Here is a 26330-nt window from a genome sequence, read left to right on the forward strand (position 1 = left end):
CACAAGGTGGCGAAAGCATCTGGAGTTCAACTGTAGTGGCTGTTCATTCTCTCTCTCTCTCTCTCTCTCTCTCTCTCTCTTTCAAAAAAAAAAAATTATAACAGGTCCTAGGAGGAAAGGAGAAGCAATGCTCCATTTCCAAAATGACTCTCAAAGTCAGGGGTGCTGAGGAGGAGGCAGCTGGGCAGAGAAGGTTTCTAGAATCTTGGGATAGATCCATAGCGAAAGATAGGGTGTGTTCAAGGTGAGGTAGAGGTCTGGCTGAGGGAGGTCAGTCCATTCCCACTAATTGGAGAAATAAAGAAATAACAACGCACGCGTCTCCCCAGATGGAGCCAATGAAGAACTAACCTCCAGTCATAGGATACAGACTCACCTTGTGTTCCTTGATGGAAAAGTTAGGGGGCACCTGGATTTGAACCAGGGACCTCTTGATCTGCAGTCAAATGCTCTACCCCTGAGCTATACCCCCACCTACTTATAAATGTTTAATAAGCACTCTAAGCGTGCATGGCCACACACCGACGAGACTGTGGCAACTTAGACAAAGAGTGTAAATTCCAACAGTAAAACCAGATGGTGGGTATAATTCAGAAGAGAGCATATGACTGCCATCAAGCGGTCTCTGGTACACGATGTTGTCACCTGAAGGCCTTTCCTTCCACACTGACACGGTGTCAACCTCTGTCCTATGCCCTCACTTTACAGTGGGTTGGAGCCTTTCTACAGGATACCTAGGTCTGACACACTGAAGGGTTCTACAAATGGGAAAACAGAGAAAAGAAGAAAGAGGTAAAGGGAGCCTGGTCATGCCAGACCATCTGGACACAGAAGCCCTTCCGCCCATGTTTGGTTTGGGCGTGGTTTTACGGGGTTCATAGTGCCTGCATCTATACCTGGAAGGGAGCGGTGTCGTCAGTAGCTCCAACAGTCAGCGAGACAGAATCCCCTGCTGGGCTTGTTAGACAAACCTCACCCTGGCACCCTTTCCAGGAATGCTTGAGGAGTTCTTGGCTGGGAACCGAGATTGTGGCTCTGTTCAGCCAGGCCCCAGTCTACCTCCAAATGTTAACTGGGCAGACAGCTTTCTGAGTTTGGCTCTTTGAGGTGGTTCTGAAGGATGTTTAGCTATAAAACTCCAGGCCATAAAGCCCGGGGCTCAGCAGAGAACTAGGGCGGGAGGGTGTGCAAGCCCATGAGGAGGTGGCAGTCAGGTCGCAGAGGTGGTTCAGGGCTGTGCCTCACAGACAGAAGCAGATAATGGCAAAGTACCAGCAAATGCACAGGTCAGGCCAATGACAGCCAGGTAGTAACCATGTACTTTAGAGTGCTTATTAGAGATGTATAAGCAGGTGGGGGTATAGCTCAGGGGTAGAGCATTTGATTGCAGATCAAGAGGTCCCTGGTTCAAATCCAGGTGCCCCCTATGTTTTTTCCTCCAGGAATAGGAAGGTGTATTTAGCCTCACAGGATGTAAGAGCATTCTCAGGGAATGGAGCACAGGAAGAGGTGACATGGCAGCTGGAGTCTGAACAAGCTGAATTCCATCCTCCTCAGGGAAGGCAGTCTTTACTGCCAAGACTTTAACTGATGCAAGAAACCCACCCACCTTATGGGGGTTCATGAGTTTTATTTAAAGTTTACTGATTGAAGTGTGAGCCACACCTTTGGTGGTGGTTTGATTCAGGTGTCCCTCAAAAACTAGGTTCCCAGCTGATGGGGATTTGGGAATTAACGCCTCCTAGAGGCAGTGTATTGTTGGGTGCAGGTTTATGGGTATTATAGCCAGTTTCCCCATGCCACTGTTTGGCACACTCTCCTGTTGCTATGGTCCACTTTGTGGTGGCCAGTGGTGATGTCCTTCCTGTGCTCATGCCATTGTTTTTCCCTGCCATCTGGAGCTTCCACCTCCTGCCTTTAAACCAAAATCAACATCTCTTCCTTTTTATTTTATTTTACTTTTTTGTAATTTTTAAATTTTTATTAACATTTTCTATGATTATAAAAAAATATCCCATTGTTAATTCCCTCAACTTCTCTTTCTCACAAGCTGCCCTTGGTCAGGTGATTTCTACCAGTAATGTGAACCTGACTGTAATGCCTTAAAAAAATGGCTTCACAGTATCATATCCAGTGGTGTGTGCCCTATTATTTTGGCACCGTGACGACCAAGTTGAACCTATAAAATTATCCAGCCAACAGGAAATGCCTTCAGCTTGACCAAAGACCTACCCCTATGTAAGAATGACCTACGCTATGTAAGAATGGCATACACTATTAAAGAATGGCGCACACTACATAAGAATGACATACACTGCACTATGTGAGATCGGCATACCACTATGTAAGGGTAACATGCACTATGTGAGAGTGACATACACTACATAAGAGTGACATACGTTACCTAAGAGTGACAGGCCTTCTGTAAGAGGCACAGTTGTGGAAGCAGGGATATTTACTGAAGGCTGCAGAGGTGGTGGGGTGGGGGAAGTTCCATAATGGCAGAAGAAGCTGGCCTGCTTTCACAGGACCAAGCAGAGAGAGAGAAGCACAAGCCAAAAGCCAAAAACCACACAGCACAGCATACTTGAGGAACTCCAGCCAGGCACACTTTTCATATCTGTAGATTGAAATCTCAAACCCACCACAACACCTTAAGATCCGCCCAGTGACACTACCTCCAGCCAGGTGGCTGCAGATGCAAACTACAAACCAACAAAAAACTGAATATATTGGGGGCCATCTATTCAAACCATGATAGGGCGGGACAGAAATCTTGTTGTTAAAGTTCGTCTCTTGGTGGGCCAAGAGAAGCCTCCCCAGGAGTTAACATAGATCACAAAATGCTGGACTCTGAGTGGATGAGGTCCAGAGCCCTTGGGGTAGACGTGAGTATATTCTGCATGTAGGTCTGGCCAAGACGGTAAACATGGCAGATGTAGCTGTCAATCCCAGTTCTTCCCATCTCCCTTTCCTGATCTTCCCATTAGAGGTGGCATATGTTCTCCTGGGCTCTGTTGGGTGACAGTCATAGATCCAGAGGAGGGTGATGTGGCACACCAGAGGCTGAGCCTGCTTACACAGTTGGACTTGTCCTCTTACATTCCTCCCATGTCCATGAAAACGTCCCGTGAGAGCTACTTGTTTTCCAGCAGAGACCCCAGAATGAAAACATACAATACAGCCTTGAACTCCAATCACGGTAAGAAAACAAGCAGAGAGGAACCCACAGCTTGAGGGACAGCCATCCATGCCCATCCTAGTCCAGCCCTTTGGTGACCTTGGGCATGGACGTGTGCTGTTGATACAGCGGGACTTTGGGATGATTACTTGGAAAGCATTATTGTGTGTGGAGGGTGATGGCTGACTAGCCAAGAATTCCCATACTTGCCCCTCAGGACCCATCAGGTACTGACTGAGGGAAGGAGGAGGTAGCAGCTTAATCAAGGAATCTAGGATGGGTGTACAGGGCAAAAGAAGAGACTCCAAAAATGAGGGGCCACTGAGGAATAGGGTTGCAAACTCATGGTTGAAAGAAGGCATCTAGTTGGTTGGTCGTGGGTTGTCAGCTTCCTTAAGATAAGAATGGATCCAAGTGAGGTCAGGGGAAGAGATTGAGTAAAGGAAAGGTGGCGGGAGGATTATCAAAATCTAAGAGGCTATAAATAAATTATATGGAAACCTACTTTTTTGACAATGGAACACTCAGGAGCCATAGATTGTTGCTAGAAATTTTCAGTGCCAGGGATGGGATAACCTCCAGTGAGTTGTTGGCCAGAGAGGTCCCTGATACCCACCAAACATTATAGGCATTGCCAAGGCCCTTGGTTTCCCACCAGGAATAGATGGTAACACCCTATTGGTGGATAATCCTTATACTTGGGCTGCAAGGCCACTGAGAAATCCTGCTGGAACTGAGCTGATAACCTCCTCCATGTAGACCAGCTGAGAGAAAGCTGGAAGATGCCATTCTGCAGGCAGTTCAATGGGAGAAAGAGAAAACACCAGTGAAGATACTCAACAGTGGACACTGCCAGCCTTATATTTGGCCAGCCTGGCCAAATGAGCTAATGGGTGCAATAGTGGCACACCTGTCATGGTGGAAACCAACTGCCCTCTAATTGGACTGGAGGCCTGCTCCATGTAGGGAATACAGCCCTGATACTGAAAACTTAAAACAGGGGTAGTTGTGAGCCCTCGGGTTGTAACATCTGCTGCTATCTGGCTAAATGTATATTCTATGCTCATCAAACTGCCCAGTACGCACTTGTCTTAATGTTCATACCCTTATATTAATTCTACTCTCATTTTGAGTGCAGAATCTTCTCTTTTCATATGGCAGTGACCCTGGGATGTCTCAGAGGCATCATGGTGCTTGAAAGAAGTGACCGGAGTGCTGAGTACTTGAATATCTCTATCACACCGTCCAAGGCTCAGGGTCTAATGTGGAAGAAGTGGCGGAAAGAATGTAAGAGCCAAAGAAAGGGTAGGACTCCTTGCAATGTGTTCCTCCCAGACACAAAATGGCCTGGATATCCATGACCTCACAGTGCCTGACACTACCTGCACAAGACCATCATAATTGGAAGAAAACATCATGAAATCAAAATAAAAGACAGACTGATTGGAAAAAATAGAATCGATAAAATTTACAGTACACTATAAAAGAAGAGGTTTAAAGGTGAACTATGAGTGAGAAACAGAAATGTACCTGAGAATGTGAATATGAAGTCAGGGATAGTGAGGTAGAGAGAGAACAGGATAAAAGGGGATCCGAAATGACAAAATTTCAGGAGTGGGCTGAAGAGATGGCTTTGTGGTTAAGGCTTTTATCTGCTAAGCCAAGGGACCCATGTTGGACTCTGTAGACTCATGAAGGTAAGGCAACCACAAGATCACATATGCCCACTAGGTGGCAAAAGCACCTGGAGTTCAATTGTAGTGGCCATTCTCTCTCTCTCTGTATCTCTCTCTCTCTCTCTTTCTAAAAAAAAAAAAAAAAAAATTATAACACGTACTAGTAGGAAAGGAGAAGCATGACGCCATTTCCAAAATGACTCTCCAAGTCGAGGGTGCTGAGGAGGAGGCAGCTGGGCAGAGTTTTCTAGAATCTTGGGATAGATCCATAGGGAAAGATAGGGTGTGTTCAAGGTCAAGTAGAGGTCTGTCTGAGGGAAGTCAGCCCATTCCCACAAATATTAGAAATAAAGAAATAACAACGCACCCGTCTCCCCAGGATGGAGCCAATGAAGAACTAACCTCCAGTCATAGGATACAGACTCACCTTGTGTTCCTTGATGGAAAAGGTAGGGGGCACCTGGATTTGAACCAGGGACCTCTTGATCTGCAGTCAAATGCTCTACCCCTGAGCTATACCCCCAGCTGCTTATAAATGTCTAATAAGCACTCTAAGCGTGCATGGCCACAACCCAATGAAACTGTGGCAACTTTGACAAAGAGTGTAAATTCCAACAGTAAAACCAGATGGTGGGAATAATTCAGAAGAGAACATATGACTGCCATCAAGTGGTCTCTGGTTCAAGATTTTGTCACCTGAAGGCCTTTCCTTCCACACTGACACAGTGTCAACCTCTGTCCTATGCCCTCACATTGCAGTGGGTTTGAGCCTTTCTACAGGATACCTAAATGACACCCTGAAGGGTTCTACAAATGGGAAAGCAGAGGGAAGAAGAAAGAGGTAAAGGGAGCCTGGTCATGCCAGACCATCTGGACACAGAGGCCCTTCAGCCCATGTTTGGTTTGGGCGTGGTTTTACGGGGTTCATAGTGCCCACATCTATATACCTGAAAGGGAGCGGTGTCATCAGTAGCTCAAACTGTCAGCGAGAAAGAATCTCCAGCTCGGCTTGTTAGACAATCCTTACCCTGGTACCCTTTTCAGTGTCTACTTGAGGAGTTCTCAGCTGGGAACTGAGATGGTGGTTCTGTTCAGCCACGTACCAGTCTACCTTCAAACGTTAACTGGGCAGACAGCTTTCTGAGTTTGGCTCTTTGAGGTGGTTCTGAAGGATGTTTAGCTGTAAAACTCCAGGCTATAAAGCCCGGGGTTCAGCAGAGAACTAGGGCGGGAGGGTGTGCAATCCCAATAGGAGGTGACAGTCAGGTAGCAGAGGTGGTTCAGGGCTGTGCCTCATGGACAGAAGCAGATAATGGCAAAGTACCAGCAAGTGCAATGTCAGGCCAGTGACAGTCAGGTAGTAACCATGCACTTTAGAGTGCTTATTAGACATGTATAAGCAGGTGGGGGTATAGCTCAGGGGCAGAGCATTTGACTGCAGATCAAGAGGTCCCTGGTTCAAATCCAGGTGCCCCCTACGTTTTTTCCTTCAGGAACAGGAAGGTGCATTTAGCCTCACAGGATGTAAGAGCATTCTCAGGGGATGGAGCACAGGAAGAGGTGATATGGCAGCTGGAGTCTGAACAAGCTGAATTCCATCCTCCTCAGGGAAGGCAGTCTTTACTGCCAAGACTTTAACTGATGCAAGAAACCCACCCACCTTATGGGGGTTCATGAGTTTTATTTAAAGTTTACTGATTGAAGTGTGAGCCACACCTTTGGTGGTGGTTTGATTCAGGTGTCCCTCAAAAACTAGGTTCCCAGCTGATGGGGATTTGGGAATTAACGCCTCCTAGAGGCAGTGTATTGTTGGGTGCAGGTTTATGGGTATTATAGCCAGTTTCCCCATGCCACTGTTTGGCACACTCTCCTGTTGCTATGGTCCACCTTATGGTGGCCAGGGGTGATGTCCTCCCTCTGCTCATGCCATTGTTTTCCTCTGACTCATGGAGCTTCCCCCCTCCAGCCTGTAAACCCAAATCAACATCTCTTTCCCACAAGCTGCTCTTGGTCAGGTGATTTCTACCAGCAATGTGAAGCTGACTGTAACACCTTAAAAAAAATAGCTTCACAGCATCATATCCATTGGTGTGTGCCCTATCATCTTGGCACCATGACGACCAAGTTGAACCTATAAAATTATCCAGCCAACAGGCAAAGCCTTCTGTTTGACCAAAGACCTACCCCTATGTAAGAATGACCTACCCTATGTAAGATTGGCATACACTACTAAAGAATGGCGCACACTACATAAGAATGACATACACTGTACTATGTAAGATTGGCATACCCCTATGTAAGGGTAACATGCGCTATGCGAGAGTGGCATACACTACATAAGAGTGACATACGTTACCTTCTGTAAGAGGCACAGTTATGGAGGCAGGGATATTTACTGAAGCCTGCAGAGGTGGCAGGGTGGGGAAGTTCCATAATGGCTGAAGAAGCTAGACCCTCTTAAAGAACCAAACAGAGAAAGAGACAAGCCCCAAGACAGAAACCCCAAAGCCACACCACATACAGGCATGCTTAGAACTGCAGGCAGAATCAGGCCCTTTGCATATCTTTAGACTGGCATTGCAAATCCACCCCCACACCTTAGGGCTGGATGCTACGCTCTGCCCAGTGCCATCTTCTCTAGCCAGGTGGCTGGAAAATTAAGAAGCTTTAATAAAACTCCTGAATCTATTGGAGGACATTTATTCAAAACTCCCACAAGCCCTCCTCCTCGCAAGATCTGTGCAGTTCTGAGAGCAATGTGTGAGGTAATGGTTGAAAGCATGAGACATGTAACAAGCTCAGATGTTCCACTGTCTGGCCTTCATGTAGACTTTTCCAGTGTCATCAAGTAGACAAACAGGCATTTTCTGAATGTACTGTGAGAATTTCTGGTTTCTGGCTTGGTCCTGATGTGAGCAAATGACAGGCCTTTCCTGACGTACAATAAGAATTGCAGCCTCGGCCACGGCCCGTGCACGCAGCTGAACTGAGAGTTGAGGCAGATCCCGAGGCTGCCAGGCCTCCGTGCCTGACACCTGCAGTCTCTGGTTTCCTGGTGAAGATAGGTCAGGGATTATAAGAGCACGGAACTTCATGAATAGTAACGCGAGTGTCCAAATATCTCTTGTCAACCAAGCTAAGCTGAGCAGCCTGGGTGGGGCTTGCATGGGAGGGAGATATTGCTCCCATTCCCACTGCCTGGAGACCCAGAGATTGGTCAGATCTCAGCTGACGCTGCTCCAGCTCTGGGAGCGGCAGACACACTAGAACCATTTCAACCATGTAGCTAACATTAGCAAATAAGAGAAAGCACGTTAAAGATGTGCACTCTTAGGGTATTTTATAAAGCAGGAAGAAGAGAAATTTAAATAAATCCAAACCTGATTTTATAAGTATCCAGTTAACCTTGTGTTTAAGATGTCACAGCTAGAAAAAAGAAAAAAAAAAAACTTAAAAGTTTTAAACTGGGCATGGTGGCATGCATGCCTCTACTCCCAGCACTCAGGAAGGTGGGGTAGGAGCATTTCTCTGAGCTGGAGGCCAGTCTGGGATAAAAAATGAGTTCTAGGTCAGCCTGGGCTACGGTGAGACCCTACAGACCAGCTACCTGCTGCTCAGCGGGATGAGGAAGACCAGAGTTCACGCTGGCCACCTGTAATGCAGTTGAGTTGTTAGGGATTTCCCAGCACTCTGTAGGGGATAGGAGAGCAGAGGTGGATTTGTCCCATGGGACTTGACCACCTAATCAACACCAGCGACTTTCTTCAGTCAGTCCCCATATAAAAATGAACTCAAAGACCCTGGGGCTGGAGAGATGGCTTAGCAGTTAAGGCACTTGTCTGCTAATCCTATGGACCTGGTTCAATTCCCCAGTAGCCACATAAACCAGATGAACATGGTGGCACATGCATCTGGAGTTCGTTTTCAGAGGCTAGAGGATCTGGTGCACTCATTCTCTCTTTCTTCTCCTCCTCGTCCACCTCCTCCTTTCTCTCTCTGTCTCTCATAATTAAATGAGTAATAAAGTATTTTAAAAATGAACTCAATGACTCAGTATCTCTTGATGATAACGTCATAAAACTGAGGTGAGGACCTACTGTGTGCTTGGCACAGAGATGGCCCCATTACATCACCATCCTTGTTGCTGCACCTGTGAGCAAGGACCCAGACAAACTCTCCAGTCATTGACTTTCAGCCTGCCTGTTGAATGTCCCCAAGTCTACTTCAGCCATTCATCTGGAAACTGTAACAGGAGAAGGAAATGCCCACATTGTGTTGGGAGGTCTGGCAATCTGAAACTTTTGGGGATCCAGTGCTTTCAGGAACATAAAGATGTCGCAGAGAAACTGTAGCCTGCATTAGCCTTATTTAAGACCCCCACCCCATCAAAGAGGGCATGGGTGACCACACTGACCCCTAACAGGCTCTGCTTTTACCCAAACACCTTTGTGTGGGATAGGTCCTCCTTACTCTGTTGCCTTCACAGCCTCTGCACAGGCTCCTGTCACAACTGTGGAATTACTACATCCATGGCTTGTCTCCCGTTTGGAATAAGACTCTGAGGAACAAGGGCAATGTCTCATCTGCCTGTGTCCCCAACATGAATGGCAGGTTCTGTACCTAACCAGCTCTATGACTGCTTGTTGAATGAATGAATGATGTATTGAAATAATGAGCGCTTTTTGAGGCTTGGGATCTTTGGAGGCAGCTGTCCCTGGGCTGCCTGTGAGGGTCACTGGAGATCCAGCACAGATCTTCTCTACTGATTGTGGATGTAGGGAAAGTCCACCAGTCAGGTATCTTTCAAGGTGAAAGGTTTGTGTCTTCACCATACCTCAGAGAGAAGAGGGTGAGAACAGGTTAAGGTAGGAGAGGGGCATAAGAGAGGACAGTGTGCCCTAGACAATGATTGTCACTCTCTTGCCATGCAGACATTGAGGTTGATTATAAATATATAGGCACCTGGGTGTGGTGCTGTGGTTGATGAGGTGCTAATGTGAGCATATGTAGAAGTGGGGGTATAGCTCAGGGGTAGAGCATTTGACTGCAGATCAAGAGGTCCCTGGTTCAAGTCCAGGTGCCCCCTACTTTGCTACACTCTTTGACACTTGAGTTATTTTCTTTACAATGCCAAGACCCCTGGAAGAGACTCATGAAGCACATCAAATCTAATCTAAATATAGACTCAATAGCACTCAGATCCCTTGGTGTATGCACTTTAGAGTTGGCAAGGCACAGGCCCCTGCTTCCTCTAGCCCTCTGGATCCCACTCAGCTCCAGAAAGTTTCAAGTTGTTCCAAGTCTCACCAGAAAGATGCATGTAATCTCCAGGTGAAGGCAGGTATGTCTCTGCTGTCTCTTGTATTTGTCATTTTGTGGCACAGCTGTTGATCCAGCAGCATTATCATGGCCTTTTCAATGGAGTGGTACTTCTGGATCTCAGCTCTGTGTCCCAAGTCTGCAAACCAGGCTTCAGGCCCGAGGTTCTGGACCACCCAGGGCTTCTTAGAGAAGAGTTGGGACCTTCAAGGTCTCCCTCCTCTCTGTCCTCTATAAGAATCATGGGCTCAAGCAAGGAAGGGAAACTAGGATCCCATTCCATAACCAATGAGTAGAAAAGATTGCTAAAAAGATGTGGATTGGAATTTTTTAAAGATGTGTCCTTAAAAGCTCATCTTTTTGCCTAAGGAAGACCCCATACCTCTCTTGCTTGTACCCAGCACCTCTATGTGCAGTAAGTTGTAGCCACATGCATTATAGAAAAGCCATAGATGTTTCCATGGAAGACCTACAGATGATGCTGAGGCCCAACTTCCCAGCTGAACCACCTATCTCAGCTTCAGAAGTGAGGGGCACAAGAGCTGTGCCTGGTTGGGAGTGGGAACAAGGATTCACTGTTGTCACCTCTGAGGTCCTTTACTTGAGAGTGGGGCAAGGAGTGTTTTTAAAAGCTCCTCAGAGGATTCCGGTGGGAAATGGGAGCCTTCAAGTTTATTTGATGTCCCATGGTATAGATCATAATTATGAGACATGTACAGACATGCACACCTGATTTACCAGTGTTAGGACCAAATCCCCACAAGACTAGTTCATGGCTTTCATTACCAACTCAGCCTTGAGCCACAACACAACCTGCTGGATGAACCTGCTGCCATTCCCCCTCAGATCCAAGAAGCTTCCTGAGAAATGACCTAAAAGACTCCCAAGTTTAGTTAGTACTAGACTGGCTAGATCCAAAAGGAGACAGACAGAAAATCCAGACTGAACCACGGATCTCTTGACCTGCAAATGAATGTTCCTCCTTCGACCTGGAGCTTGCTTCAAATATGTCCCCTCAGCATTTCACCACTTTGGCTTTGGAGTTAGGCTTGCTGGCATGGTGTGACTCTCCCCCCTCCTCCCCTTCAGGACTCTCTGCACCTCATCCTCATTCTTTACAGCACAGCTGGATTTTGCTTTGCTTTCCATCTCCTATTGTTTCCTCTTCTTTATCCCAGTGACTTTCCTGGGCTAAGCCTGGGAAAGTGTAATGCATTTCTGGTGAGTGAGTCACTGCCCCTTAGCCTTAACCACAGCATATTGCTACTCTTATTTTTTTTTAAAGATTTTACTTTTATTTATTTATTAATTAGAGATAAAGAGAGGGAGGGAGGGAGGGAGGGAGAGAGTGTGAGAATTGGTGCACCAAGGCTTCTAGCCACTTCAAACAAACTCCAGACACGTGTGCCCTCTTGTGAATCTGGCTAACATGGGACCTGGAGAATCGAACCAAACCAGGGTCCTTAGGCTTCGCATGTATGTGCCTTAACCGCTAAGCCATCTCTCCAGTCCATCTTTATATGTGTATGTGTGTGTATGTATACATGTATATATGTGTGTGTGTATATATATGTATATATATATACATATATATACATATATATAGTATATATATACATATATATACACACACATGGAGAGAGAGAGAGAGGATGGGTGTCCAGGGCTTCCAGCCACTGCAACCAGACTACCCTGCCTATGCCCCCATGTGAATCTGGCTAACATGGGACCTGGAAAATCAAACCAAACCAGGGTCCTTAGCCTTCGCATGTATGTGCATTTACCGCTAAGCCATCTCTCCAGTCCATCTTTATATGTGTGTGTGTGTGTGTGTGTGTGTATGTATATATGGAGAGTATTTTAAAAATGAACTCAATGACTCAGTATCTCTTGATGATAACATCATAAAACTGAGGTGAGGACCTACTGTGTGCTTGGCACAGAGATGGCCCCATGACATCACCATCCTTGTTGCTGCACCTGTGGGCAACCATGTGTATCACCATGTGTATCTGGCTTACAAAGATCCTGGGGAATGGAACCAAGGTCCTTTGGTTGTGCAGGCAAATGCCTTAACTTCTAAGTCATTTCTCCAGCCCCATATTGGTATTCTTGAAGGAACAGAGATTTGGCTGTCATGGGGTCAAAAGAGGTTTCTGAGCTAACAAGAGGGCTCCTTTTGCTGCCGAGACCCTGTGTAGGCCCCTCAGGCCACAGGCCTACCATGTACCTTCTTCCCAAGACACATCTTCTGGAAACTATCCAATATCCCCTGATGTAGTCAGAGGTCGTGTAGATCCCAAACTTGTGGTTCAGATGGGTTGAAAAGCCTCCCAGGACTCATAGAGATGCTATACTGGCACTAGTTGGTGGGGCCCAGGGGCATTGGATGGTCTGTAAGAAGTTCTACCTGCTGAACATGATTATCTGACTCAGGTCACAAAACAGGGACAGGCACAGCACAAACATGGTTATGGTGGTTCCCACATGGGACTGCAAGTCCCTGGGCTGTTGAATTTGCACTGAAAGGTCCTTATTTATTTTTCTTGTTCACTATGTGAATTTTCAATGCTGTGAAAAGTCATGGATTACTCAGGTGATAAAAAGCACCATAATTAGGGGGCACCTGGATTTGAACCAGGGACCTCTTGATCTGCAGTCAAATGCTCTACCCCTGAGCTATGCCCCCTCCTTGTTGTAGCTTGGGCTTAGTACCAATAATCTGATGGCCTTCCTTCTCCCTCAGACTACTGAGCACTGTGACTTCTGTCCATTCTTGGCCTCCTTATGGCCTTTGACGGGCTGGCCTGCAGATCCAAGAAAGCTATAGACAGACTTCAGCCAAGGTCACATCAGAGCCATAGCCCGTGAGGGAGTGTTGGCTTTGCAGCCAATGCCAGAGCTATGGCACTACCAGAATGGATTCCCACCTGCCCCGCCACCGCACATTCCACTCACTGAGTGTCTAAGTAGCTGAGTGTGGGCAAAGGCTGGAGTCCTCACTGCCAGATACTGAGAGATAAAGAACAAGTTAAGAAAAGCTTTAGTAGGTAGGCATGGCGGTGCATTCTGTAATTACAACACTGAGATAGCAGAATTGCTGTGAGTTCGAGACCAACCTGGAACTACAGAGTGAGTTCATGTTCAGCCTGTGCATGAATGAGACCCTATCTTGAAACAAAAGAGTGGGGAGTGCCTGAAGACATGGGTTAGTGGCTAAGGCACTTGCTTGCAAAGTGCCCCCCCAACTCAAATAAATAAAATAAAACTTTAAAAAAAGCTTTAGTGGCTTTTGTAGTAATAAGTAGAAGCATGCCTTTCAATAAAACTGTGGATTCTCAGTCAGGCATGATGACACATGCCTTTAATCTTAGCACTCAGGAGGCAGAGGTAGAAGGATCGCTATGAGTTCAAGGTCACCCTGAGACTTCATAATGAATTCCAGGTCAGCCTAGGCTACAGTGAAACCCTACCTCAAAAAAAATTTTTTTTTTTTTTTGCATTCTCAAAACATGTGAAGAGGATTCAGATGCTGGAGAGTTGAACAAAAGGAAATAAAGAACCCTAATGTCTTTATCACAGTTCATATGAAGGGAGGCATGGACCAAGGGGGTCTCCGGGGTGACAAGATGCAAGAGAAGCCTACCTGTCGATCTGAACTACACCTCCTCCCATCCTTCCCGGACACAGATCTGATGTGAAGGGACTCCGCATGTGAAAGGAAGCTGGAACCCCAACAGTGAACACATTGAATCTGGGGTGGCCCAAGCTGCTTTACTGAGTGAGGAAAACTAATGTTCACCTGATGGACAAAGTCCAGGGCGTCCACTTCCTTATTTGGTAGCCACTGGACAGATGGTGCCCTGTATACTAACCCCTCCTTCCCCATGTCTCCCTTCTTCCTCTACACGCGGCCATCTGTGCCGATGGCCTTAGAAATGCAGTGCTGACGAGCTGTCTTTCAGGGCAAGGAAAAAGCAAATTGAAACACTCCCTCCTCAAGGGAGAAGCGTCAAGAGATCCAAAAGGCTGGGAGGGCTGAAATTTTAAGAAGTACACGGCCGCTCCCCACGGCCGCAGGGCAGCAGGCAACCACCGAGGGGCAGTGGTTGTGTGTCAGTGGAAGCCCTCCTCCGGCGAGGCGTAGCTCAGGAGACTCAGGAGCGCACCGCTGTGGTTGCAAGACCCTGTCCTAAATGTCATATATGAGTGAAGCGACCGTCAGGGGCAGAGTCTCCTACCTGCCCTGGGGAGCTGTGCCCTGTGGGAGAGCCGAGTAGTGTGCCAGACTCTCCTCCACCCGGTGAGCGGCCTGCGAGGTGGGCAGCGGGCTCCAGGGACGCAGCTTCAGGCGCCGTCACCCATGCCGGGGTGGGCTTTTGGGTGATGTAGATATCCTGGGTCACCCATGCTCCTGTGAGCCAGCCCTCTCCCTGCTCTGTAAGTGACCCCAGTGAACTCGCTAAACTGTCATTAGCATACTTGTACTTTTGTTCTGTCATCTGAGCCTATCCGGGGTGACTAGACATGTGTTCTCATCTCCCCAGGGACAAAGTTTCCCGAGACAAGTTGAATCTGCCAACTTCCTTTGTATAAATGCTCCCAATGGCTGATTTCAGGTTGCCAATGGTTAGCACTGGTTGGTCCCTGGACGAGGGTACCAGTTTTAACAATCACTGGGATCTAGGGTTGGAAGTGCCTTTAGAGACAACTTGAATGTGGGTTCCCATAACCTGGATGTCTCTCAGATTCTGGAGGTTAACAGAGATTAACAGAAGGGTATGCCTACCTCTAGACAAGGGAAGAATCCCGAGTGCCTTTACAACTCCTGAAGTCATTAGATGTATCATTAGGTTTGGGAAATCCTGCCGAGTCCCTTCTGGCTCACAGGTCTCACTGCCACCTTGTCCTCCTCTAGCCATGAGCGCATCATTCTTGTCCCTGCAGACTCCTCCTTGGGCTTTCAGCCCCTCTCCTCCTGGTGGCCTTGCAGCCTCCTCACGCTCCTGGCTGAAGATACTGGCTCATGAGTCATGGCCCATAGTGGCCCATGTCCACACTCCTTCCTTCTGCTGCTTCTCATGGTTGTCTGCCCCAACTCCCTCTTGGGACTCTGCCCCCAGCCTCTTTATGGGCATTACGAGAAGGGCCTTTGGCCATCTGTCATGTCTCCTTTTGCCTTCCCTTCTTCCTTCTCCTCATGGCTGAGTCTTTGATAGTAAGCAGGAAAATTATGGTGTCACAGGAAGGAAAAGGAGCCTCTCACCCCAAAATAGAATTGAAGCATCATCAGCTGAAAATCAAGAATTCCAGCACAATTAACACCTGCTGTGAAAGGTGCTGACAGAGACAATATTCTTTTCACATATGTAGATATTGTATGCTAATAAAAAAAAAAAAACCAAACAGGGGGCTGAGGAGCTGGCTTAATGCTTAAGGTACTTGTTTGTCACTTCTTGTGGCCTAAGATAGAGGGAGCAAGTGGCTATGTCTGGGCAGATTATGGCTCAAGGTTGTCTGAAAGTCTGCAATCTCCAGGCAAATCTCCCGGCATCTGTCCACTGTCTGTTGGCTGACTCCTTCAAGGGTGGAGTGTTTTGAAGATTATACTCACTTCTTTCGGCTCTTCTGTCTACTCTCTGCTTCTGTGTTATGATGTGAGGAGCCCCCACCACATGCTCCCACCACAATAACTACACTGGACCATCCCAGCCATGATGGACTGAAACCATGAGTCAAAACAAACCTTTCCTCCCTTAACTTGTTTCTGTCAGTTATTTTAATCATAGTGATGCAAAAGCAATGTAGAAAATTGGAGTGGTTTCATGAAACAATGGTGAATACCCTGGACTCTGAATGCAATGATCCAATTTCAAATCTCAATGGGATATTTCAACTTAGTGCAGAAAATTGGTCGTAAGAGAGGAGTCCTGTCTGTGATTAACCTGCTCATGTGGTTCTTAGACCTTTGGAAGGCTGGGGAGATAGTTCAGAGGTTAAAGGTACTTGCTTGCAAAGTCTGCCAGCCTGGGTTGGCCCAGGTTTGAGTCCCCAGTACCTGCATATAGCCAGATGCACAAAGTAGCACATGTCTCTGGAGACCCTGATGTACCCATTCATAATTTTCCCTCCTTACTCTCTCTTTCTTTCTTCCCTCACAAGTAAATATATACTTAAATCCTTTAGAACTTGTTTGTGAGAGAAATTCAGAATAGCTTGCGAATGCAGGCTGGAGAAGCCCTAGAATGCTGTGAGTAGAGCTTAGTGGGTGATTCTGGTGGAAGTGTAGAACTCTGATAGAAAAACAGATGGTAAAAACTGTACTCATGAAGGTTCATATGAGAACAGGAAGACTTTGTGGACTTTGGCTAGAGGCCCTTCATGTTACATTCTGACAAAGACTAAGGCTGTGTTCTGCCTGTGTCCTGAGAATTTGTGTGAGGTTGAATTCAAAAGTAACGGAGCAATTTATTTGAAATAGGAAATTTCAAGAAAGTTTAACATTCAGGCTGTGGCATGGTTATTACTGCTTCCATCCAGGCCTATAATGAGAGTCATGTAAAAGTCATGGAGCAAAATGTAAAATATGTGCAGTTTGATGATGAAGGAGTGGGAGTGCTTTTTTTAAAAAAAATTATTTTAGAGAGAGAGAGAGAATGGGCATGCCAGGAATTTTCAGCCACTGTGAATGAACTCCAGATACATGCGCCCCCTTGTGTGCACGTGCAAGGCTGCATGATTGCATCACTGTGTGTCTGGCTACATGGGACCTGGAGATTCTGACAAGCGTTCTCAGGCTTCACAGGGAAGCACCTGAACTGCTAAGCCATCTATCTAGACTATGAGAGCTTTTTAAAATTGTTTTCTTCAAGGTAGGGCATCGCTCTTTTCCTGGCTTGCCTGGAATTCACTATGTTGTCTCAAGATGGCCTTGAAATCACAGTGATCCACCAACATCTGCCTCCTGAGTGCTGGGATTAAAGGTGTGTACCACCATGCCAGGCTATAAGTGTGATTTTTAAAGCATATTGATTTTTTAAAAAATATTTTTATTGTTATTTATTTATTTGAGAAAAGGAAAGAGGCAGATACAGAGAGAGAAAGAAAGAGAGAGAGAGAATGTGTGCATCAGGTCTCTAGCATCAGCAAACAAACTCCAGATGCATGTGCCACCTTGTGCATCTGGCTTATGTGGGTCCTGGGGAATCAACCTGGGTCCATTGGCTTTGCAGGCAAGTGTCTTAATTGCTAAGCCATCTCTCCAGCTCTAAATTTGTTTAATTTTATTAATAAAAAGGTTTCACACATAGACTCTCTGTCCCCAATTCTGCTGAGGGTCTTCTGCAGCCATGATCCAGTTGAGCCCAGGCCTATTGAGAGCCAGCTGCAGAACTTGACATCATCCATGTGGTCCTGCATTTGCAGATATGTAGGATGTAAGTTACAGTAGTCAGGGAGCTTGCCTCAAGATTCCAGAGAAAAGCCTGGGAGGCTAAGCGGTTGCAGCTGGGTTGGATGCCCTTTAGAGAACTCTTGGGAGAGCTGTGCATGAAGCTATAGAGATGAACCTATGTTACCATGGTGACCCCGGGATGTTGGAGATGCCAGGAACATGGTGCCAAGATCGAGAGTGGATGGCCAGAGAGAAGCCACGTGTACTGCATATGGCAGAAATGGAGTGTCTAGGTCACTGCAGCCCATTTGAACCTCACTGTGTACCCCAGATACATGGAGCTGCAGTGTAAGCTTGTCCTGCTAGGTTTTGATCTCGCATTGAAGACTCAACCTTTCCTTGCTATCCTCCCATTCCTCCCTTTGTAAGTGAGGTTCTTTACACTGCGCCATTATATGTTGGAAGTAAGAGCCTAAGAGTAAGGCTAAGAGTTTGCCTCGAATCTCAGAAGAAAAATGCATTTTGCATTACAAGATGCCCATGAACCTATGAAGGATAGAGTCAGAATGTTATGGCTCAAATATGAAATCTCCCCCACAGGCTCCATATTTCAGCACTTGATCCTCAGGTGGCGGAGCTGGTTTGGGAGACTGTAAGACTTTGGTAATAGGACTTAGCTGCAGTCATGGGCCACGTAGGGGGAGGTTATAATCTGGCCTTACTTCCTGGCACCTCTGCTCTCGTCTCTGCCCTGATTAAGGAGCTTTGGCCTCATGGTCCTGCTGCCTTGACCTTGACCTCACCAGCGTGATGAACTGAAGCTGTGAGGCCAAATATGTCTCCTCTCCCTTAAGTTGCTTCTGTTAGTATTTTGTCGCAGAGATGATAAAGCAACTACTATAAGAGCACCATAGCACACCCTAATCATTCATTGATTCCAGAAAAAAGTTTATTATGTTTTACTAGTTACTTTTAAAATTATTTATTTATTTATTTTTATTTGAGACAGAGATGGAGAGAGATAGAATGGGCGCAGCGGTGTCTCCACGGACTGCAAAGAAACTCCAGACACATACGTCACCTTGTGCATCTGGCTTACGTGGATCCTAGGGAATCAAACCTGGGTCCTTAGGCTTTGCAGGCATGTACTTTAAGCCATCTCTCCAGCCCAGTAATTACTTGTGTCATTGCTGTGACAGTACACTTGACAAAAGCAGCCTAAGGGAAGGCGGGCTCAGCTTTCGCTCAGTGTGAGCTGTAGTGCCCGTGGCGGGGCAGACATGGCGCAGCTCGCTCCACTGCACCTGACTCGGAAGCAATGGTGATGAGTGGTGGAGCTCAGCTTGTCTCCTTATTCCCTGTAGGACCCCAGGCCATGGAATGGCGCCCTCCCTACTGAGGGTGTGTATTCCCACCTCAAGTAACCTAACGTAGACGCTTCTTCACTGACAAGCCAGGGGGTCGTCCCCTAAGTGATTCTGGATCCCGTCAAGTTAACAGTCATTGCTAACTATCACACATGCTGATGTCTACTAAGGAGAAGTTGAAATCCAGGCATCTTGTTTTAAAAGGTCAAAACCAGGAGTAGGGGGCACCTGGATTTGAACCAGGGACCTCTTGATCTGCAGTCAAATGCTCTACCCCTGAGCTATACCCCCTCCTGCTAATATATGGTTTAATAAATGTCTTTTACTTCTACAGTCACTTGTTCACCTGTAACATGTTACCATTTCAAAATAAGAGCCCATTGGAGCTACCAGACCTGACTCAGTGATAACTCATCACAGGGCTGTGAAACAAACCACAAGTCTCCCCTTGGAAGCCCTGAAACCTATGTCCTCCCTGACTTCAGTTCCCAGGGCCAGGCAGCACCCTGCAAAGGCATCAGCTGCTAGAATGGACCTCAGGGTGAAGGCTGTAGCCAGTCAAACAAAGGCTATTCATGAAGTTTCAGATGAGAGAAGCACTCCATTGAGGGGCTGGAGAGAACACTCAGTGGTTATGGGTGCTTGCTTGCAAAGCCTGCTGGGCCAGGTTCAATTCCCCAGCGTCCACATAAAGTCAGATGTGCAAAGCGGCGCCCTCCTCTGCAGCTTGTTCCAGCAGCAGGAAGCTCTGGTGTGCCCGTACTCTCACTCTCTCGTGTCTCAAATAAATAACAGATTAAAATATCTTTTAAAAAAGAACTCTCTTGGAAATTGGTATTGGACTAGAGGACATTTGTTTACTATTTTTGTGAAGTCTTAAAAAAATGGAGTGAGGCTGAATTACAAAGTAATGAACTAATTAATTTGGTGGAGAACTATTTTTGTGCCTTTGTACACAGGGTGTGTGGCTCACCATGTGCTCACCTCACTTTGTACACAGGGTGTGTGGCTCACCATGTGCTCACCTCACTTTGTACACAGGGTGTGTGGCTCACCATGTGCTCACCTCACTTTGTACACGGGGTATGTGGTCACCATGTGCTCACCGCACTGGGGTGTTGCTTGTGGAGGCCGGAGCAGAGCTTCACATGTCCCGTTCCACTGCTCTTCTGCCCCTTCTTACTGAAGCAGGGGTCTCTCAGTGATTCCACAGCTTGCTATTTTATTTTTGTTTTTTGTGAGCTCCAGTGATTGTCAGGCCTCTGATCCCCTGGAGGACGGGGCTACAGACACATGTGGCCATGCCCAGCTGTGCATGTGGGTCCTGGGGTGGAGCTCACGCCCCTTCGTAGGCCCTCATGTTTTCCCAGAAAGTACTCTTAGCCCCTTACAACCTCTCTCCCCGGCCTGTAGCGGAGAGAATTTAAGACAGAACAGCATTCAGTCTGTGGCGTTGTCAGTGTTGAATGCTTCTAGCCAGGTTTCTAGTGAGAGTCTGGAACCAAAAGCAGAGCAGAAACATGCTGTTTACAAAAGAGCAGTTTGGTCAGGATGCTTACAGATAAAGAAGCAGGCCCATGTGGTGTTAGCACTGCTCAGAAGAAGGCATGTACACAGTACACTGGAACAATAGGCAAGACCCCTTTTCTCTCAGTGAAAAGAGCCAGGGCTGGGGAGACGGCTCAGTGGTTAAAAATGCTTGCTGAGAACCGGAGTCCAGATCCCTAGAGCCACATTTAAAGCTGGATGCCGTGGCCCACGTGCCTGCAGTCCCACAGCAATGGAGGTAGAATCCAGACAATTCCGGGCCAGCGAGTCTGATGTTTGCAGGACCAAATTCAATCAGAGAGAAGGTAGACCAACATCCCAAGGTTGTCCCCTGACCTCCACACACGTGCTGTAGCACGTATGCATGCACCCGTATTTACACACCCACACCCACACCCATATATATATATATATATATATATATGGCGAGAGAGAGAGAGAGAGCACCAAAGCAGGGCCTTGCTGGGCACAGACTGCCTAGGGGAGTGTTGTTCTGGATTCAGCTGCCCGGTCCCTGGATTCAGGAACCCATTTGGTTCTGAGGCCATGGTTCACGCTTGCAGCAGAACTCAACACCATCCGTGTGCTCCTGGCTTTGTAGGCATGCCGAAGGCAAGCGTCGTGGGGTCATGGAGGAGGGCCCAGGCTTTTAAGAGAATCCTGTGAGGCCAGGCAATGTATTGCATGGTTGGATTCCTTGAAGGCACCCCTGAGAGGGATGTGTGAAGCTGTGAGGGGGAAGTCTAATCAGAGGCCGCATTCTGCCAGCCTTGCACCTCTCAGAGAGGCTGGACAAGTCTGGCAGGGCAGGTGTCAGAATGGCTCCAGTGAATGCCAGAAAGCGGGCAGGGTGGGGGGAGGGAGAAAATGGACTCACCAGGGCCTCCAGCTGCTGCAAACGTACTCCAGATGCGTACGCCCCTCATGCATCTTGCTTATGTGGGTCCTGGGGAATCGAACCTGGGTCCTTTGGCCATCTCTCCAGCCCACCCCCTGCTCTGAAAGAGGAATCAAAGTGATGGAAAATGTAGGAAAGGAAACAACAGGTACATTTTAGGGAAAGAGGTAGGGGGCACCTGGATTTGAACCAGGGACCTCTATGATCTGCAGTCAAATGCTCTACCCCTGAGCTATACCCCCACTGAGGTATAACCTCTCATTAGCACCTTTCTATCCCTGACACCACACCCAGACTACCCACGTCTTTATCAACCAGTCTTCTATGCAAATTCTAGGTACTGGAAAACTCTACTACAGTCCTCTTTTCTCTGGTGAACTTTAATTAGCATCCATGAAGGCCCTCTGTCTTGGGGTGCAATGAAGGCACTGACCCTTCACCTGCAAATTATGCCCACCTATGTAGCATTTCTTCCAAGCCCACATACAGTCATCAAGACCAGAGCTGCTGGTCCTGGGCCTTGAGTGAACCACAGCAGCACCAGGAGCGCCTCCTCCACGGGCCAGTGCCTCAGCAGAGAGCTCCCTGTTTCAGCTCATCATTCATTGACTCCACAGACTCATGACGCTTGTCAGGCGCTGGTCCCTCTGTCATCCGTGTTGCCAACACAGAGCTGGGTACTGTTCCTCACAGAGCATTAGTCCGAACAGGACACAAACCCATAGACCAGAACATCTCCACAGAAGTGGCAGGAGGCTACGCAGAGGCCGCTGGGAGCAAGGAATGAGAGAAGCGTCCCGTCTTGGAAGTTAGGAAGGTTTTCCTTGGGGCAGTAAGAAAATGAAGAGCCGCCAGAGGGGGGAGCCAGGCTCCTTCCCCACAGTGAGTGAACCCCACAGTCACTACCTTGGAGGACAGCTCTATCGCAGCAAGACCAGAATAACCCTATGGGCCTCACCCAGCCCTCTGTAATTTTCTTCCAGAGAGGAACACAGGGTTCAGGGCACACCTGTTGGAGGTTAAAGGATTTACTCAGGTGACGAGGGTCCTTCATTGTGCTGGAGTACTTCTGGAGTTTTATTGTCTGGCATTTTAAAAAGAGTGAGTAGGGGGCACCTGGATTTGAACCAGGGACCTCTTGATCTGCAGTCAAATGCTCTACCCCTGAGCTATACCCCCTCCTGCTTATGGGTGCCTAATAAGCACTCTAAACCTGCAAGGCCACTCCCTGACGCTCATCAACCCACACGCTCTGCCATCATGTTTCCTCTTATGAGGCCCAGCCCTGTGCCATGTGTGCTGGTATCTCCTCCTGGCCAGTACCCTCCTGCCCTAGTTCCCAGGACAGAGGGGTGTGTTACATCCTAGAGGTCTGTAGCTGGAGCATCCTTCCAATCTAGCTACAATTGCCATGATCAACGCGTTGGCAGATCAGCTGACGTTTGGAGTTCAATGAAGACCAAGGCTGGGCAAAACCTTTTGGTTCCCACCTGAGAACTCCTAAGCCAGGCTGTCTGGTACAGGCGGTTTCGCTTGTCTTACCACACCCAAGGGTTTAATAGTATACTATAAAATTCATTTATTCTTAGTCTGTGGAAACTGTCAATCCTCTACCAACTGCCTGGAGACCCAACTTCAGGACACGCGCCAACACTTCAATCCACGAGAAGATTCTCATTTGTTTCGTAAGCTCTTTTATGCCTCCATCGTCATGATCTGAATTAGGTCAGTCCACCAAGTTCTGTATCTAGGGCTGGGGTTCAGTGGTGGGAGTGCAGGCTGAGGTGGCAGGTGTGGGAATCAAGGCTGAGGTTGTCAGTCAGCCCCTTCATCAAGAATACCTCCTACGGGGGCTGGAGAGAGGGCTTAGCGGTTAAGGCGTTCACCTGCGAAGCTAAAGGACCCAGGTTTGATTCCCCAGGACCCATGTTAGCCAGCTGCACAAGGTGGCGCATGCGTGTGGAGTTCATTTGCAGTGGCTGGAGGCCCTGGCATGCCTATTCTCTCTCTCTCTCAAATAAATAAAAATACTTTTTTAAAAAGAATGCTTCCCGGGCTGGAGAGATGGCTTAGCGGTTAAGCGCTTGCCTGTGAAGCCTAAGGACCCCGGTTCGAGGCTCGGCTCCCCAGGTCCCACGTTAGCCAGATGCACAAGGGGGCGCATGCATCTGGAGTTCCTTTGCAGAGGCTGGAAGCCCTGGCGTGCCCATTCTCTCTCTCTCCCTCTATCTGTCTTTCTCTCTGTGTCTGTCGCTCTCAAATAAATAAATAAATTAATTAAAAAAAAAAAAAAGAATGCTTCCCTCCTGGCCATCACAAAGCTCAAGAGGTGTCAACAATAAGCAGTGATTCTCCGCTCATCTGCTGAGGGCTGAGGTAGGTGGGGTTAGGTAGCTCTGCTGCAGACCCAGCGCATCTCTGGTTAGTCTTTTTTTTTTTTTTTTGTAGGGTTTCACTTTATCTCAGGCTGACCTTGAATCCACTATGTAGTCTCAGGGTGGCCTTGAACTCATAGCGATCCTCCTACTTCTGCCTCCGGCGTGCTGGGATTAAAGGTGTGTGCCACCTCACCTGGCTTGGTTAGAGTCTTTTAATTGTTGTTGTTGGCTTTTTTGAGGTAGGGTCTCAGTCTAGCCCAGGGCTGACCTGGCACTCACTCTTTGGTACCAGGTTGACCTTGAATTTACAGTGATCCTCCTACCTCTGCCTCATGAGGACTGGGATTAAAGGTATTTGCGGGCTGGAGAGATGATTTAGCAGTTAAGGTGTTTGCCTGCAAAGCCAAAGGACCCAGGTTTGATTCCCCAAGACCCATGTTAGCCAGATGCACAAGGAGCACATGTGTCTGGAGTTCCTTGGCAGCGGCTAGAGGCCCTGGCATGCCCATTCTCTCTCTACCTGTCTCTCTTCTCTCTGTCTCTCTCTGCTTGCAAATAAATAAATAATTTTTTTTAAAAAGGCATTCGCCCCCACACCCAGCTCTCCTTATATTCTTTTTAAAAAATTATTTATTTATTTCCAAGCAGAGAGAGACAGAGAGAGTGAGTGAATGGGCACACGAAGGTATCTAGACAACCGCAAATGGACTCCAGACGCATGCTCCATTTTGTGTATCTGGTTTTACGTGGGCACTGGGGAATCAAACCTGGTTTCTTAGGCTTTGAAGGCAAGTGCCTTAGCTGCTAAGCCGTCTCTCCAGCCCCTCTGCCTCGATTCTCTATGTCAGCTGCTCGGGCTGCTCCTTGCATATTTGCTCTAGGGTCCCTGCTGGGGACACCTGGACAGCGGCAGAAATGCACAAGGACAAGCCCAACCAGTTGAGCAGGTTCCCAGCTTCTGCCAGTGCCACACGGCTGCACATGCGGCCAGCCCACTGGTCCAAGCAAGCTGCAAGGCAGAGTCTTACTCAAGGGCACGGAAACACACTCCTCCTCTAACAGAAAGACCTGGAAAGTCTCACCGCAAAGAACACACGCCCAGGAATAAAGAGAAGGAGTGGGGCTAGCACCCATCTGTCATGGCCTGCCCTCTGGGTCTATCAGACCTACATGCAAAATAGACTTGCCTCTGCACCGAGCTCCCGCAACCCGGACCTGTCAAGATCTATGGGCTGTGGGAACGGTGCTAATCAAAAGTTAACGTACTATGAATGAGCCATATGGAAACCTACTTCTTTGTCAGCCAATTAAAAATACACGTTGTTATGGGGTACAGGAATAATCCTTGAGCCCCAAATCTTGAGTTTGTGTCTGCTTTTACCCAAAGAATTGCATAAGCCAAACTGAGAAGGATAAGTTATGAATCATTACATTTCATTCAGTAATACATGATGAGGGAGAGGCAGGGCCTGCAAACCGAGGAAGGGAAAATGGGTGTACCCACATGGTCTGTGGTCATGTGGGAGAACAAACATGAGCCTTGGGACATGAAAAGGGATTTGGAGGAGAAGAAAGAGAAGTACAGAAAGCTTCTGCAATGCCGGAGGCAAGAGAGGGTGGAGAGCCCATGGGGAGTTTACCAGGACTGGAACCTGGAAGTTCAGGAGAGATGAACAAAGGAAGACCTGCCCACCTGATAAGCATCGGTTGATAACCTTATTGTGGGGGGGGGGGCTTACCTTCAGCACAGGTGAGCCACTGTGAGGGCTGATTGTCTGAGTTAGGACTGGCTCCAGAAGAGGCCAGTCATGAAGCCAAATTTGGGGGCTGAGCTTAACCATCCACAATGCCAGGATCAGATTTAAATTCTAGGAAAGGGGAACTCCCTCCCAAGAGAGACTCAGGTTGTTTATGTAAAGATAGATATATGTCACTCCTTTAGCCAAGAGATAAGGGGAGGAGAGATCCTTTTCTCTCTCTTTGTCTTTTGAGGTAGGGTCTCACTCTAGCCCAGGCTGACCTGGAATTCACTGTGTATTTTCAGGGTGGCCTTGAACTCACAGAGATCCTCCTACCCCTGCCTCCCAAGTGCTGGGATTAAAGATCTGTATCACCACACTGCCTGGCTGAGATCCTTCTCTTGATATCTAGTAAAGAAGAAAACTCTAGGGTAGACTTAAGGACATTTATGCTTTTTATTTTCTGGGGTCCATTCACCCTAACAAAGCTACCCAACTCCCTCTCACATGTGATTTTTAATATTTTTATTTTATTTGCAAGCAGAGAGAGGTAGAAAGAGAAGAGACAGAGAGAATGGATGCACCAGGGCCTCCAACCACGGCAAATGAACTCTAGATGCATGTGCCCCCTTGTGCATCTGGCTTTATATGGGTCCTGGGGAATGAAACTTGGGTCATTAGGTTTTGCAGGCAAGTGTCTTAGCCTCTGAGCCATCTCTCCAGCCCACATATGATTTTTAAAGAGACAGTTTGGCAGAAATGCCCTGTAGGAGCAAATGCTGTGCTCAGAAGCCATATTTTGTTGCACAAGAATACCAGTGTGGGGGCTGG

At 47.6% G+C, this 26330-nt stretch overlaps 9 non-coding genes across 9 annotated transcripts; 3 read left to right on the plus strand and 6 right to left on the minus strand.

Annotated features, from left to right (window-relative positions):
- Window positions 1-400: 400 nt before the first annotated feature.
- Window positions 401-472, minus strand: Trnac-gca. The gene has a single exon. It is a non-coding gene; the product is annotated as a tRNA-Cys (tRNA).
- An 882-nt stretch (window positions 473-1354) lies between these two features.
- Window positions 1355-1426, plus strand: Trnac-gca. Its single transcript has one exon. It is a non-coding gene; the product is annotated as a tRNA-Cys (tRNA).
- A 3882-nt stretch (window positions 1427-5308) lies between these two features.
- Trnac-gca lies at window positions 5309-5380 on the minus strand. The gene has a single exon. It is a non-coding gene; the product is annotated as a tRNA-Cys (tRNA).
- An 882-nt stretch (window positions 5381-6262) lies between these two features.
- On the plus strand, window positions 6263-6334 carry Trnac-gca. Its single transcript has one exon. It is a non-coding gene; the product is annotated as a tRNA-Cys (tRNA).
- A 3537-nt stretch (window positions 6335-9871) lies between these two features.
- Trnac-gca lies at window positions 9872-9943 on the plus strand. The gene has a single exon. It is a non-coding gene; the product is annotated as a tRNA-Cys (tRNA).
- A 2850-nt stretch (window positions 9944-12793) lies between these two features.
- On the minus strand, window positions 12794-12865 carry Trnac-gca. Its single transcript has one exon. It is a non-coding gene; the product is annotated as a tRNA-Cys (tRNA).
- A 6290-nt stretch (window positions 12866-19155) lies between these two features.
- Window positions 19156-19227, minus strand: Trnac-gca. Its single transcript has one exon. It is a non-coding gene; the product is annotated as a tRNA-Cys (tRNA).
- Window positions 19228-21551: 2324 nt separating this feature from the next.
- On the minus strand, window positions 21552-21624 carry Trnac-gca. Its single transcript has one exon. It is a non-coding gene; the product is annotated as a tRNA-Cys (tRNA).
- An 865-nt stretch (window positions 21625-22489) lies between these two features.
- On the minus strand, window positions 22490-22561 carry Trnac-gca. Its single transcript has one exon. It is a non-coding gene; the product is annotated as a tRNA-Cys (tRNA).
- Window positions 22562-26330: the final 3769 nt, after the last annotated feature.

The sequence above is a fragment of the Jaculus jaculus genome, chromosome 10, assembly GCF_020740685.1.
Source record: "Jaculus jaculus isolate mJacJac1 chromosome 10, mJacJac1.mat.Y.cur, whole genome shotgun sequence".
Lineage (NCBI taxonomy): Eukaryota > Metazoa > Chordata > Mammalia > Rodentia > Dipodidae > Jaculus > Jaculus jaculus.